Here is a 15259-nt window from a genome sequence, read left to right on the forward strand (position 1 = left end):
ACTCTGGATCTATAAAATATTACACTGTTCTTTCCACTTTCATCCATGTTGTGTGGCTTTCCTGTTGTATTGTACTTCCGAGAAGTTGCACCTTATGCTAAGTCTGAATTTGGCTGAGTATGCTTCAGGCAGCTGGACGCAGTCTTGAGGAAAAAGGTCCCATGGTAACTAGGAGTTGTTAATAGGCCATCTCTCAGGATTACAAAAATCTACTAAAAATGGCTTAGAGTTATATGAGGACTTGGCATCTGAAATTTCTTACATTCCCATGCATACCTGGCATTGTAAAGCACCTTCTTCTTCTGTAATAAGCCTAAACCACATTGCTCCCACTTAGATCTTCCCATTCCCAATTATGAAAGGCTGAATTATAAGCTGCCCAGTCTACTTAAAATACGATTGCACAACGCAAGAAGTATAGGGATTAAAACCCTAACTGGAACCTCTAAATGTAACTAAAATAATAATTTAGGTTTAATGGAAGGAATGTGTCAAAGTGGTTCTCACCTACAAGATTCTCTCCGTGTCGCTATATTTACCTGAAGCTACCCATAATATATATATATATATGAAGTATGAAAAGAAACCGAATAAATATTATTTTGCATTCTTTGGTGTCTTCCACACACAACAAGGATCTTAACTTTGTTGCGGAGATATGCCTGAAAATTGAATCATAAGTTTGACTCTGTTCCTCTGTATCAATATAGATCATCTTGCAGTCTTTACTTGATTACTCTAATGTGAAGAAACCTCATAGGTCCAGCAGGACCCCAAAAGTGTCCATTACAGTCTAACACCTCCTAACGTACATGGAGGGGCAGAGGTTCTTTAGTTATCCCAGTCCCACTGGAAACTGCACTGCACTTCTGAATGTTGTTTTTGTGCCTAGTTTGAGAGACAAGACTGAAGGTATTTTTTCCTCCCCAGAGAACTTCATCCATTCAAGTTCAGTGAAGCCTCAACCAGAATGAGGACAAATGGAGCTGAAAAAGCAAAGAAGATCTGTAAAACAGCTGGAGGAAGTTCCAGCTCCATCCTTCTTGGAAACTGTCTTTTTCCTCATTTACCTGAATTTGGTGACAGTGACTGCACCAAGTTTGTAAGCAGCTCTGCCTGGCTTAATAAGAATACACCGGCGAAAAGAAACACGTTCTTCCTCTGGTTTTTATTGCCTGAAAAATGTCATGAGAGTTTCAAATTCAAGCAATCAATGTGAAGGAGAATAGGCCATAAAAGCAAGGATTATTGCCTCAGAAATAGTTCTACTTTCCGTACCGTTCAATGATGAGGCAAAAACTTTATGGAACATATCACAGTGATCAGCATGGTATAAAGGAGAAAGAAACCCATACATGATTTGATGCTAGAAAAAAATATTAGATTTTACACAGTGTGCAAGAGAGAGCTAGAAAGAGGAGCCTGTCTTCTTTGAAAATAGCACTCTTCAGTCTATATATGCAAAGAATGTAGGACCTGTCTTTTAAAATCTGATCTTAACACTTCTATTCTGCACTGAGAAAATTAAATGCAACTACCGGAGAAAAGTGCAAAAAGTCAAAAGTATTCCTACAAAAATGCAGTGTGTAAATTGCATGCAGATGAGTTGTCATTTTCTAAAGGCACATCTCCCATTGGAAAGGAAAACTTAACTCTAAAGCATGCTGTTCACATGCTGTTTATAAGCTATTAAGGTAAACCGAAAGACATGCTCTGCAAATTCTATTTTCACCTGTTTCTTGCTGATGAAATCCAGCTGAAAACCGACTTTTAAAACACACACAAAGTTAATTTATTCTTCAGTATGAAGCAAAGGGAAATTCTGGGGTGTTTTTCATCATGAAGACATATCATCTTGTGAAATATATGCCAGATGCTTAGATTCAGAGGGACTGGGTTTTTTGGTCAAACTCTGTCTCTAAAATACATTGTCTTTATATAGAACATTTTAAAATGTCTGTTATCACATTCCTTTGGAAATTATTTCAAATGTATTGGTGCTAGTTCAGATATTTCCTTTTTCCTTTTACATTATTATGCATATGTCAAAATTGTATCGAACTCAGCTAGACTACTAATATGATTTCTTATCTGCTTTAGAAATGCTTAAATAGCAGGTATGTAAAACCTCAAACTTACAGCACAAGCAGAGACTACTTAACACACAAAAAAAATCCAACTTCCAATCTCCCAAACCAAGATCACAGCTAATCTTCAATGATAGCTGAAGCTCCAGTGTCCTTAAGAATATTAAAACAAAACCCAAAAGATAATTGGTACTTTCTGCCTGTTCAAGTAATGCTTGTTGTAATACTCAAAGTGGTACGCAGTGAAATGATGCAAGAAACTTCCATATTTCAGGACTCTAATTTTTCTCAAAACTAACATTTTGGGGGAATGAACTTCATAGGAAGTTTTAAAGATTTGCTTCTTTTTTGAAACAGAATGAAAATAGTTATTGACATATCAACATTCACCAGGAAGAGAAACACACACTGAAAACAGCTTCGCCTAGCAATGCAAGCCCAATCAGATGCTCCTCATGGTCTATCCCAATTTTAGAAGAGATTCAGCATTTGACGTCATTTAGATCCAGCAACAGCAAGGGACACAGGGCTTAAATGGCTTGGAAAATCTGGGATATACAGCATACGGGCCACCATTCTCCATCTGCGCAACTGGAGTGACAGGAGGGGAATATTCTGAAAAGCGATACATCTGTGTGAGTAAACTCAGGCAGTATTTTAAAAGGTCACCTGACAGCTAACCTCACAGGATATTAATTAGGGTCCAAATTTGAAACAAATATGATATATGTGCAACTCAAGTACTTAAAAATTCCTTCTATTTTCAAATATGGTTTGTATGCTATATTTTGGGATATAAACATAATAGCAATCTCAAAATATCCTTGTTCCCTGTTTAATGTAACATTTATTCTGTTATGTTGATTTTGTTCATCTCTGAGCTGGAATTTAACAGTAGATTAGATCACTTTAGAGCTTTTGTTGCTATGGTAACACTGTGCTGCAGTTATATTTCCTCACCTCCGGTCTTGATTTTGAGGTGACTGGTTATATTTATTCCTGTCCTTTACAGGATCTCAGTGTGATGGAAAAGCATTTGGTAGAAGAAAAATGTTAGCATAAGCTCCCAGCAAAAGGTGGGCAGTCCATACTGGTTAATTTGTGCTGAAGGTTAAGTGTGCTGTGGGTTAAATGCATTCACTTAACTTTTCAGGGCTTTAAGTTCTAAATTAAATTAAATTACAGGTGAGTAAAGTTTGCACTGGTCACCCTTGGATCTCCCCTCTGAATAAGTTAGAAACAGTATGGCACTGCAGAGGTATTCTGAGAAGAGACCAGCTCCAACTTCTCTGAGAGATGAGAGATTTATCATCCAGTGCAAAGATGCAGAAAACCAACAAAGCAGCATTAACCAAATCTCACTATGTGCTTTACAAAACCTTCTTCCCCATCAAAGCTGAGGTCCCTGCTGCAGAAATTTTCTGCACATTAGGACTACAAGACCTGGAGTCTGTCCCCACCCATCCCACATGGATCTCAAGCTACCCTTGCAGAGGACTGCAGTACTACTGCCCTGTGGAAGGTTTCTTCTGTCCTTTGGCTTCACTGTGTCTGGCTTTATTGGCCTTTAGTGGGCACCTTTCATGAACACTAGGTATTCGAAAAAATATAGATAGCATTGGCAATCAGGCTTATTAAAAACATCACCTGACACTTCCCACTATAGGCTTTTATTTTATGTTGCTTATAATTTTGTTAAATTTATCTGAAGTTTTAAGATAAGATGCCCATAGAAGATGGTTTAAGAGTAGGGGTCTTAATCTTCTCACAATTTTTCTGCAAATGGAGAAAGACTTCCCAGCCAAAGTAGCCTGCATAAAGATAGCCTCCTGCACAAAATTGCCCTTGGGAGGCAGGGATTTCTCACAGAAAACTGCTAAGGAAGTGTAAGGCTATTTTCTTATTAAAGTATGACTAATATTGTGGATAGTTCCCTCTAGGCATTTATACCAGGCTGATTTTTTTTCATGGGAAATTTCACGAAAAAATATTTGGGCGGTTTCTAGTGTAGAATTAGAGAAAAATACACTTTTCCCATATGGTTTTTGTTTAGGATGTGTCTTTGGTCATCCTGTGAAAATCAAGTCCAACTCTGACAACTCAGGAACCTGTAAAATATATAGCTCACACACAGAGGTAAGATTCTGAATTTTGGAAGCTAAACATCTCAAAAATAAATCCTCTCTCCCCAGTCCCACTAGAGCCTCAGCTGTAAACCTCCATTCCCAAGCAGAGCAACCAGCGTTGTTCCATCCCCTCCAAGCTCCCAGCTACATCCAAAAAGCACATGCAAGAACCGTTGCTGTGAACAGCAGGAAGGATTAATTACTTTTTAATTAGGGAACATGTTACATTAGCCTAATTCTACCAGCAACCACAGGGTGGCGATCACGTTCTGTGCTGGCAAATTAATAGCTTTGGGCTCACAAGGTCACTTTGCACAAATAAACATCATGTACATCCTCTCGAAGGAGATTCTTCTGATTCCTTCTCCTAATGCTGAAGAATTGCAGAATTCATCACATTCCACCTGCGCCTGATTTTCTTTACCATAAATCTAAATCCCCATTCTTAGATTATTTCGTCAGTTGGTCTTGTTTCATTTCCTCCCCTCCTCTGGCAAAGAGTCCAATGAAAATTATCACATGATGTCATGCTAGCGTTCATTTCAACCCAGCAATCCTTTTAAGGTTTGCAGTCTATCTCTCATAAAGGTATCTGATTGAATAGTAACTGGTAAACACTAAACTGCATATCAAGTAGCATAACTCACTCCAGTGGCTCACTAAAGCTTCATTGTGTTTGTCCTTGAGGCAATGAAAGTAACTACTTAATATTTCACCATCTCTTTGATCATTTTTATAACATTCAGGTAAAAAATAACGTTAGCTGAAATGTAACACCTGCTTGACAAAAAAAACCCATGCGCAGCTCTATCTTATTTTTTTTTACCTACTCCTTCCAGTGAGATTGACTAAGACATAAAGATGACAGGCATTTGCATAGAAACCAAGAGCAATTCCACAGGATCCAGTTAATCTGCATTAGTACAAACAGCAAAATAATGAGAATAAAGAAATGATTCAGAGTACAACAGCAGCCATGGTTGCATTTAACAATTAACAGAGGGTGGATTATTGATCATATCTGGGGGGAAGGCAACATTCTTTGGGGATTAAAGCTCATTGTCAACCTCTTGCTCAAAAGTCAGCATGTTTTGCCTGTAACTTGTGTGATCATTTGCCTGTGTGGCTGTAAATGCTCTCTCAGCAATTACAAAGCAAAACTCAAGCTTACTATGTACAGGACCAAGCAAGCACACAAGAGAAGAGAAGAATCAGACTCTGCAGTATTCACTCTGCCTAGATGTTCACATGTTTTCCAATTTGGTTTTAAAATAAAAATATATTAGCATCTAGCTAGGCAAACAAAAGTTTACATATAAAGTAGGCCAGGTTGATCTTGATGGAGTGAGAGAACCTGTCTGGAATAAAGATGATTATGCCCTACAGGAAAAAATAAGAATGGGCAGCTTATTTAGGATGAAAATATTTTGACATTTATTCAGTGCTTTACTTGGCAGCAGGAGCAGAAATAATGCATATCCTTCCTGTACCACTCGACAGAGACCTCAGCAGGAAAAGCCAAAACTACTGAAGAAACACTGGCTTGACGTAGCATTACTGGGCAGAAATCTTCAGCCATAGAATCAGGGTGCCTTGATTTTCACAGCCCTGAATCAACACTTAGATTGGTTAAAGGCATGTACCTCTCGCTGGAAAAGAGTATGGTGTATGTTGGTAGAGCAAAATTCAGTTAACCAGGTGGACATACACAATTTTGTAACGAAACCAGGCAAAAAGGTCCATCCTTTCCTGGTCTTTGCTTTGAAGCATCAGATTGCATTTTTGATCAGTGCTAACTGTCTCTTGGGGAAGACCTCTTACAGACAACATATCACTGGCTTCTATCAATATGTGAATTAAACATTGCAATATTGGTAGAAATTGGCTCCCAAATTCCCTGATGTACAAAAGCCATAGCATATCACTACACTCAAGGTAGAAACCAACGCTGCCACATTAGGCACTATCAGTACTGACTTAGAGCAAGTAAAGAGGGAGAAGGTTGCTGGCCAAGATAAGAGAAAACCTGTCATTTTGCTACATCTCCAGGAGACCTCTGGCTCACGGGAGGGTCCAGCAAGTGGAAGCAGCTAGCAGTAGGAAGCTTGCTAGGTGTGGTGGCTGAATTGGCCAGTACAGTCAGGGCTAGCAGATGCTTCCAAATGTGCCAGCACAGGAAGGAGCTGAGGAAATGTCAGGAAACGTTGGACCGAGGAACTGACAAACAATTGTTATAGGCATTTCGGAAGGCATTCATGCGTGCATGAAGCACAAGTAGTGTGCTAGCCCTGCAAGGAAATTCAGTGAAGTAGCTGAGAAACAGAAGAAACATGAACAAACCTGCATCCATGGGCAAAGTTTCTCTATTGTTAATTAAATTCAGCCTGTTCTCAGAGAGAGTCAGATGCTCTTGAAGAAAAAGAACATCTCCAGACAGAGGTTTTTAACCATTTACATGACTCTGTCTTGCTCCTATGGATAGACAAACGTACTTGACAGTTTATTAAGTTGTAACCAATCTATCAGACATACCTTCCCTGGGTGTCTGTCAGCTGAGTTTCAACTTGCTATCAGTGGGCAGAGATAGACACAGAAATCCTCCCAAGGTGAGGAACTTGTGAACTGGGGACTAACACTGGGTAAGATAACACTGGGAAAGGAGGCCTGGGCTCGGCGTGCAAAGGAAGGTCAGACTCCCACAGCTCTCCTTCCTCAGGCTCTGGCAAGTCCCTTCATGAAGATACTTGCAGTGCTTACTGGGTTGGAGTCACTCCCCCAGAATAAGGAAGATACAAAATTGAGACTTTGACTTTGTCTCCCCATTTAGCAGAAATGGTGGAAAAGTACGAGTGTCATACTGCTTCTCCTCCTTCCTTTTGGGAGCGTAGCAGCAGGTTTGTGGTGCTCTATTGTGGCATTTCGAGGAGACAGCACCTTCTTACTGGGAAAACAGGAGCAGCCATCTGCTCTTGGATATGAGAGACCAGATCTAAAGGGCAAAACTAAGTTTTATGCAATCCTCCCTTAGCAGAGAGACACAGAGATGCTTTGCACTTCACTGCAAAAGAGGCAGCCTGCTCTCACCAACACAAATGCATCTTAGCTACCTCCATAAAATCCTAATGGTAATGAAGTATCTTGTAGATCTTACCTGGAGACTGAAAGATGAAGTGAAGTCTACTTGTAGGTCATCTCATCCAGCTGCATCCTTGTTAAAAATGATAGTGACTTGTACTCTATAAGACTTGACAGTGAGTTTTGTGAGACATATTGACTATATCACATCTCTCCATGCCCCAAGACAAACGCACTCTAGCCAACAAAGATGGTCGGAAAAGAGAGCTGTTAGCTTGGATGTCTACTGAAAAGTTCTGCTTTCACTAAGGAAAATGTATAATTTTATCATATAGTAAGCACTATACCCTCCTTACAAGGCTTTAAATCAAAGAGTTCAACACATAAACAGGCACCTGCCTTGTCTTGATTAGGCTTTTAGAAAGGGCTAATTAAAGCAGACTAGTTGGCAAGAGCCTTGTACTGAAACCTCAAATTAGGCAAAGCATTTTTATAAGACATTGGCAGCCAGATCCCACAACCAGAACGGAGCAGAAACAGATTGTGATTCTGTTCAAATGGCAACTCTGAGGCCCACTAAGACGACAATCATGATTTTCTATCTGCAGAGAGATGATAAAATGATAGCATTAATGGAGGTCCTGGAATTCCAGAATTTTTATGCTGCTTAGTGTTCAAGGTACTTAAATGCAGCACTTTACCATGTGTGAGGGTAAAATATGCAGTTTTCCTAATTACTTTTGATTTTCAGAACAGACCATTCTTTTTCACTGTAACATTTTCCTAAGTTCAAGTACACAACAACAACAAAAAAGCATCACCCATGTGTCTGGTTACAGATGAGACTGGGTCCTTCTGCTGACACATTTTGGCTAGATAAATTTGGCTGCTTTCACACATTTTCTTGATTAGTTTTTTGCATTTTACTTTAAAAAAAGACTAATTCCTTTGAGGAATTAATAGAGAATTATGCATAACATGTCGGAACCTCATCTGTCAGAAAGCAATGGAAGTCAGGATGGATCTAAGTTGGCCGCCAAGTAAAAAATAAGGTTCTTTACAGGAGAAGTGGTGTAGAAGCAATCTAACATACCTTTCATTTAAACACATGCTTTTCAGTAGATAAGTAAAATTATTCTTAACATATATTTAAATATATTTCATAAACATTCGGTATATTTAATCTGTTTTTGCTTTATTAAGGTGTGGAAAACAATTTGCTTTCCAATGTTTATTCTGTTGTTAAGTCTGTTTCAGTTTTTTATTGTGTGTCCCCTAGTCAAGGACACTAAATATCTACTTATGTTTTGTTCTTCAGTTTTTTGTGTGCTTGCAGCTGATTCAAAACAAGGATGCTGAAGAAAAAGTAAGAGGATTTTATAGTAGTCCTTAGCTGATAACAATATTTAAAGTGGCAGCTGATCACATGACTGAAAAAACCCCCTCAAAATCAAAGATAATCTGAGTGTGACATATTTGAATCTAAACTGTAAATGTTGTCTGCTGATTTGATGATGCTTGTTCTGATCTGTATACAGCTTTCCACGAAAGATCACACTCAATGAATCAGGCACCAAAATGTGAAACATTTATCTTAGAGGCCTATTTATATAGGAATTAGGCTCACTAAACTAGTAAAAGCTGTTTTAGTCTGTTTATCCCAAGTTTCAGAAGTGAAGAGGTTAAGGCAATTTCATGCTGCTTTGTTTCTGACAGCCTGAGTCCAGGGGCTGTGAAGTCCATCTGCAGTAAAGCAGTTAGCCACAGGCAATGTAGTCTTCTTGCTTAGATGCTCCACGAGAACGATAATAAGATTAGCTGCAAGAAGCTAAATGCTTGACCCTACACTTGTGTTGCTATGTTTTATACACCAGAGAAGCATTAATTATATGTAGAGCTCTAGTAGCCTCTAAAGGCTGAGGTATTAGATGGAAATGTTCCACCTCCGAGACCAACTTCTATTCTTCGATAAATGTGTGCTGTTGTGCCATGGAAAAGAATGACATACACTCTTCAGGAGGAATATTTTGGGCCCTATCAATTTATGTATGGAGTTGCCCTGACTTAATGAAAGGCTTTACTGAAGTCTAGGTAGACAGCATGCACAGGCTTTCCCTCATCCACTAGGTGGGTCACCTCGTCACAGAAGGATATCAGGTAAGTCAAGCAGGACCTGCCTTTCATAAACCCACACTGACTGGGCTTGATCACCTGGTCGTCCCGTACGTGCCACGTGATGGCAGTCAGGATGATCTGCTCCATAACCTTCCCCAGCACCAAGGTCAGACTAACAGACCTGTAGTTCCCCAGATCCTCCTTTCAGCCCTTCTCGTAGATGGGTGTCACACTTGCTAACCTCCAGTCAGCTGGCACTTCCCTGGTTAGCCAGAACAGCTGATAAAGGATTGGAATTAGCTTGGTGAGCACTTCTGCCAGCTCCCTCAGAACCCTTGGGTGGATCCCATCTGGCCCCATAGACTTGTGTGTGTCTAAGTGGTGGAGTAGGTCACTAACCATTTCCCCTTGGATTATGGGGTCTTCATTCTGCTCTCCATCCCTGTCTTCCAGCTCAGGGGGCTGCATACCCAGAAAACAACTGGCCTTACTAAAGACTGAGGCAAAGAAGGCATTAAGTACCTCAGCCTTTTCCACACCCTTTGTCACTCTGTTCTCCCCCCCCCCCCCCCCCCCCCCAAATAAAGGATGGAGATTCTCCTTAGCCCTCCCTTTTGTTGCTAATGTATTTAGAGAAATGTTTTAATGTCTTTTATGGCATGATATCTTTGTAGTCCTCCTGAGTTGCCTGACCCTTCTTCCACGGGTTATAAACTCTCCTGTTTTTGCTGGAGTTCCAGCCAAAGTTCTCTGTTCAGCCAGGCCAATCTTCTTCCCCACCATCTCATCTTTTGGCACATAGGGACAACCTGCTCCTGCACGTTTAAGATTTCCTTCTCAAAGAATGTCCAGCCTTCCTGGTCTCCTCTGCCCGTCAGGACTGCCTCTCAAGGGACTGTGCCAGCCAGTATCCTAAACAGGCCAAAGTCTGCCCTCCAGAAGTCCAAGGTAGCAGCTCTGCTGACGCCCCTCCTTACTTCTCCAAGAATCAAAAACTCATGTCATAATTGCTATGCCCAAGATGGCCTCCAACCATCACATCACCCACAAGTCCTTCTCCGTTCACAAATGGGGGTCCAGCAGAGCACCTTCCCTATCTGGCTCACTCACCATCAGTGTCAGGAAGTTATCTTCCACACACTCAAGATACCTCCCACACTGTTTCCTCTCTGCATTGTGTTTCCAGTGGACGTCTGGTAAGTTGAAGTCCCCCATGAGAAAAAGGGCTAGTGATTGTGAGCTTCTTCCAGCTGCTTATAGAATACTTTGTCTGCCTCTTCATCCCAGTTGGGTCGTCTATAACAGACATCAACCATGACAACTACCTTGTTGGCCTTCCCCCTGATTCTTACCCATAAAAACTGAACCTTATCATCACCATCATTAAGCTCTAGACAATCAAAACACTCCCTGACATACAGGGATACCCCACCGCCTCTCCTTCCTTGCCTATTCCTTCTGAAGAGTTTATAGCCATCAATTGCAGCTCATTATGCTCACTTTGCATAAATTACCATGCTTTGAGACAAAATAATTATTATTATAGGCTTGCTTTCATAATCTTTGAATTCAGAGTAAAACTGCATCTCACTATGGTGTTAAAAGAAAACCTCAGTGCCATAATTTATGGTTAAAATCTATGCCTCCCTCGTATTAGTGCCTCCAGGTAGAAGCCCACCCCCCCCCCCCTTGCAGGATCATGTCTCTCCTTCCCGCCTAGGACTATGATTTTGGGTTTCCAAGTCTACATTGGTTTGCTGTTATTTTTCCCCAAGGAGTAAACATGAGCACAAGTACTTGCCTTGCTGTTCTCTCTTAGGGTAACAATGGGGGGAAACTGGACACCCATTAATTTTCAGAAAGCTCTGTGTTATTCTGTGTGATGGACAAAAAATTAAGAGAAAAAGTACATCATAAAAAAGCAACAAATCCACATGTACGCTACATTTACCAGCTATCATCATCCATTAGGTATCCTGATAGACACAAATTCAGCTCACTCTCTGTGTTCCAGCCTGCACCTCGTTAGCCTTCACTTATCACACATCAGGACAGGCTCTTTATACCCTTTCCTTGTTTATTTGCCTGGTTTCTTGAACTGAGCAAACACATGCAGTTTTCTCCTAGAAGAATAGCTTTCACCAGATGACTTGACCTGCAGAGTGATTTAACACCTCATTTGTCTTAAGAGCCAAGAGCAAACAGAAAACACAGATATGCATATGTTACACAGACCGGTAACAAAAGCTTTTTTAATTTTTTCTACATCTTCTAACATACATTGTTACTTTTGCCCCCTTAAGCCATATAATGTGAGACAAAGACCTTTCAAAAACTGGCTAAGTGCCTACAGTGTTAAAGCCTGTCCTTGTGTGCCAGGTTTGTTATGATGTTTTCAATAGCCTTCTTAATTTATACTGAGATATTAAAATTATAGCTGGAAGAAACCTGTCTTTATTTCTAAAAGATGCAAGATTTTGTTGTCATAGTCTGTTCATGTTTGTTTGACATGGGTGAGTTTTAATCTGTCTGAAGTGTGCATGAATATAAAAACCTCAAATCAAAACCTCATCTACAGTCTGGGTTTCAGTGAAGCTACTCGCAGAGGGTTCATGAATTTTCAGGATATTTGACAAGCTTTGTCTGAAACTGTTGCTGGTAACGAAACTTAGAGGTCTGCATATAAACGTCAGCAGCATTCCCTCTTTTCCATCCTCTCTCCTAGGCCATTTTCTTTATTACTAAAAACGCAAGAACATCATTCAAGAGACACATTGATGCTTTTGTATCAACAAATGTAGCTGTGTCATGAATTATCCACTTCAGAGGATATTTTATTAATAGAGCATAAGCACAGGTTTACTAAAAGTCTGATGTTCTTTTGGCACAGATGCTCAGGTGAAATGAGAGAGACCTCATTGGGTTTGGAACCTTCAAGGTTCAGTGAATCCAGCAAGTCTTGGTAGGTTATGTGCAACAGAAAACAATGGAGTTGACTGGTCCAGGAAATCTACTCTTTTTCATATCCGTTAAGGTGCCAACCAGTCTAGACTTTCCAATACAGACTTAGCCCCATCAACTCCTGTTTAGATGTAAATAATGTCAATAAGCAATGCTCTTCATCCACCAGGTACAACTATGTTTCATCCAAACCAACTTTTAATATCAACCTGCTAACCTAACTATTTTGCAGTAAGCATGCTTATTTGAGTGACTTCTCTCAGTCAAGCCTTGTGCTGGATGAACACCTCCTTCTAGAAAACATCAAAAGGTTTCTAAAATGTCTTTGCTTCCTAAAGCACAACATGCCTTGGAAGCCTGAGCAACTCACAGGCAGCAAAAGTGTGACTAGCACTGGGACTACATACAACCTGTCGTGGTTTAGCCCCAGTCAGCAACTAGGCACCACACAGCTGCTTGCTCACTCCCCCCCATCCCAGCTGGATGGGGGAAAGAATCAGAAGGGCAAAAGTAAGAAAACTTGTGGGTTGAGATAAGAACGGTTTAATAATTAAAATAAATATGTAATAGTAATAGCAACAATAATAACAACAATACAATGAAAAGGAAAATAACGAGAGAGAGTGAGAGAGATAGAGAGGCAAAATGTCGGAAGGGGAGGAAAAACCAAACAAACAAGTGATGCAACCGCTCACCACCCACCAGCTGATGCTGCAGGTCCCCAAGCCATGACCTCTGCTTCCCCTGGCCAGCTCCCCCCAGTTAATAGACTGGGCATGATGTCATATGAATTGGAATATCCCTTTGGCCAGTTTGGATCAGCTGCCCTGGCTGTACCACCTCCCCTCCCCGCTTCTTGTGCACCTGGCAGAGCAGGGGAAGCTGCAAAAGTCCTTGAATAGTACAAGCACTACCCAGCAACAACCAAAACATCTGTGTGTTATCAACATTATTCTCATACTAAATCCAGAGCACAGCATTATACCAGCTACAGTGAAAAAAATTAACTCTATCCCAGCTAAAGCCACAACAAACCCCAGACACCAGCTGTTAATCTTGGGAAGGCTCAATCTTGCCATGATGATGTGATCCATGAAGTTGCCCCCCATCTGATCAATTCCTTTTCCCTCCTATCCTTTCTCTGTAGGTTTTTTTTCTGCTTTCCTATTAATGCATTCCTTTCTTATTCCTTCTAGAAGAAGGAGATGAAATAAGCCCAGCTGTGGCCCTGGAGGTGGTGTGTTGTTTATGAAAACTTGCAGCATTAATACAGACACTGACTGTGCATTTACTACTCCTTCAGATACACTGTATGCTGGTGGGAACTAATGGGTACTTCTTAGGTTCTTACTGAGGCAGAACTCTTACTGGACCAATGGGATTTTTATCCAAATAATGAAAATATCACAGCAAGTTCATGATATTATATTTCACAAGTGGGACTTTCAGAGGTCAGATTTCAGTTACTGTAACGTACACACTGCTGAATCGAATGGCCTGCACTACGGGGAATAAGACTGACATCCAAAAAAAAAGCATGTCTAGGATAAAGAAAAGATGCTTCATAGAGAGGAGACCTTTAAAAATGCTACATTAATACTAAAAATATACACTGGGGGCTACCGTGGCAGCCTAGGTGCACAAATGGTTTGTACAAAGACAGCCATTTATTTCAATGTGTATAACTTATCATGGGGAGTGTGCTATACTCAACTCTGTAAAGACTCGCTTTCATCTACAGTTCCTCTCTTACAAGGAAGAGAGTATTATACTCACGAATGAATGCGAGTTGCCTAGCTCAGGGAGTTACACAGTGTAGAAAGCCTTTGTACAGATATTTAGTCATAAATACCATCATTACAGACAGGCACAAGCGCCTGTGCTTTTGGGATTAATGCATCTGCTGCGAGTCAGTACGGTTGGCCAAAGGTCATGCCACAGCAATCAAGCCTTGACCCAGCTGATATCTGTTCGATAGAGCTGGAGTATAACTGATATGCACCTGGATCACAACAACCCCATGCAACGCTACAGGCTTGGGGAAAAGTGGCTGGAAACTTGCCTGGCAGAAAAGGACATGGGGGTGCTGGTCAACAGCTGGCTGGACATGAGCCAGCAGTGTGCCCAGGTGGCCAAGAAGGCCAACAACATTATGGCTTGTATCAGGAGTAGTGTGGCCAGCAGGAGTAGGGAAGTGATTATGCCCCTGTACTGGACACTGGTGAGGCCGCACCTCAAATCCTGTGTTCAGTTTTGGGCTTCTCGCTACAAGAAGGACATTGAGTTGCTGGAGTGTATCCAGAAGGACAACGAAGCTGGTGAAGAGTCTGGAGCACAAGTCCTATGAGGAGTAACTGAGGGAGCTGGGGTTGTTTAACCTGGAGAAAAGGAGGCTCAGAGGAGACCTTATCACTCTCTACAACTACCTGAAAGGAGGTTGTAGTGAGGCAGGTGTTTGTCTCTTCTCCCAAGTAACTAGCAATTGGACAAGAGGAAATGGCCTCACGTTGCATCTGGGGAGGTTTAGATTAGCTATTAGGAAAAAATTCTTCACTGAAAGGGTCGTCAAGCTATTGGAATAGGCTGCCCAGAGAGGTGATGGAGTCACCATCCCTGGAGGTGTTTAAAATACATGTAGATGTGGCACTTCGTGGCATGGTTTAGGAAGCATGGTAGTGTTGCGTTGGCGGTTGAACTGGATAATCCTAGAGGTCTTTTCCAACCTTAATAATTCTATTATTTCATAATTTTATGTCTGCACATTGCAGGCGCATAATAAAAAAGAGCAAGGGTTCTGGTCACATGACTATGATATATAATCTGTATTTAAATAAAGCAGTAACTGATTACAAATGATAATAAATGAGGCACAGCCTACATTTTTGGTACTGTACA

The sequence above is a fragment of the Phalacrocorax carbo genome, chromosome 3 (assembly GCF_963921805.1).
Source record: "Phalacrocorax carbo chromosome 3, bPhaCar2.1, whole genome shotgun sequence".
Classification (NCBI taxonomy): Eukaryota; Metazoa; Chordata; class Aves; order Suliformes; family Phalacrocoracidae; genus Phalacrocorax; species Phalacrocorax carbo.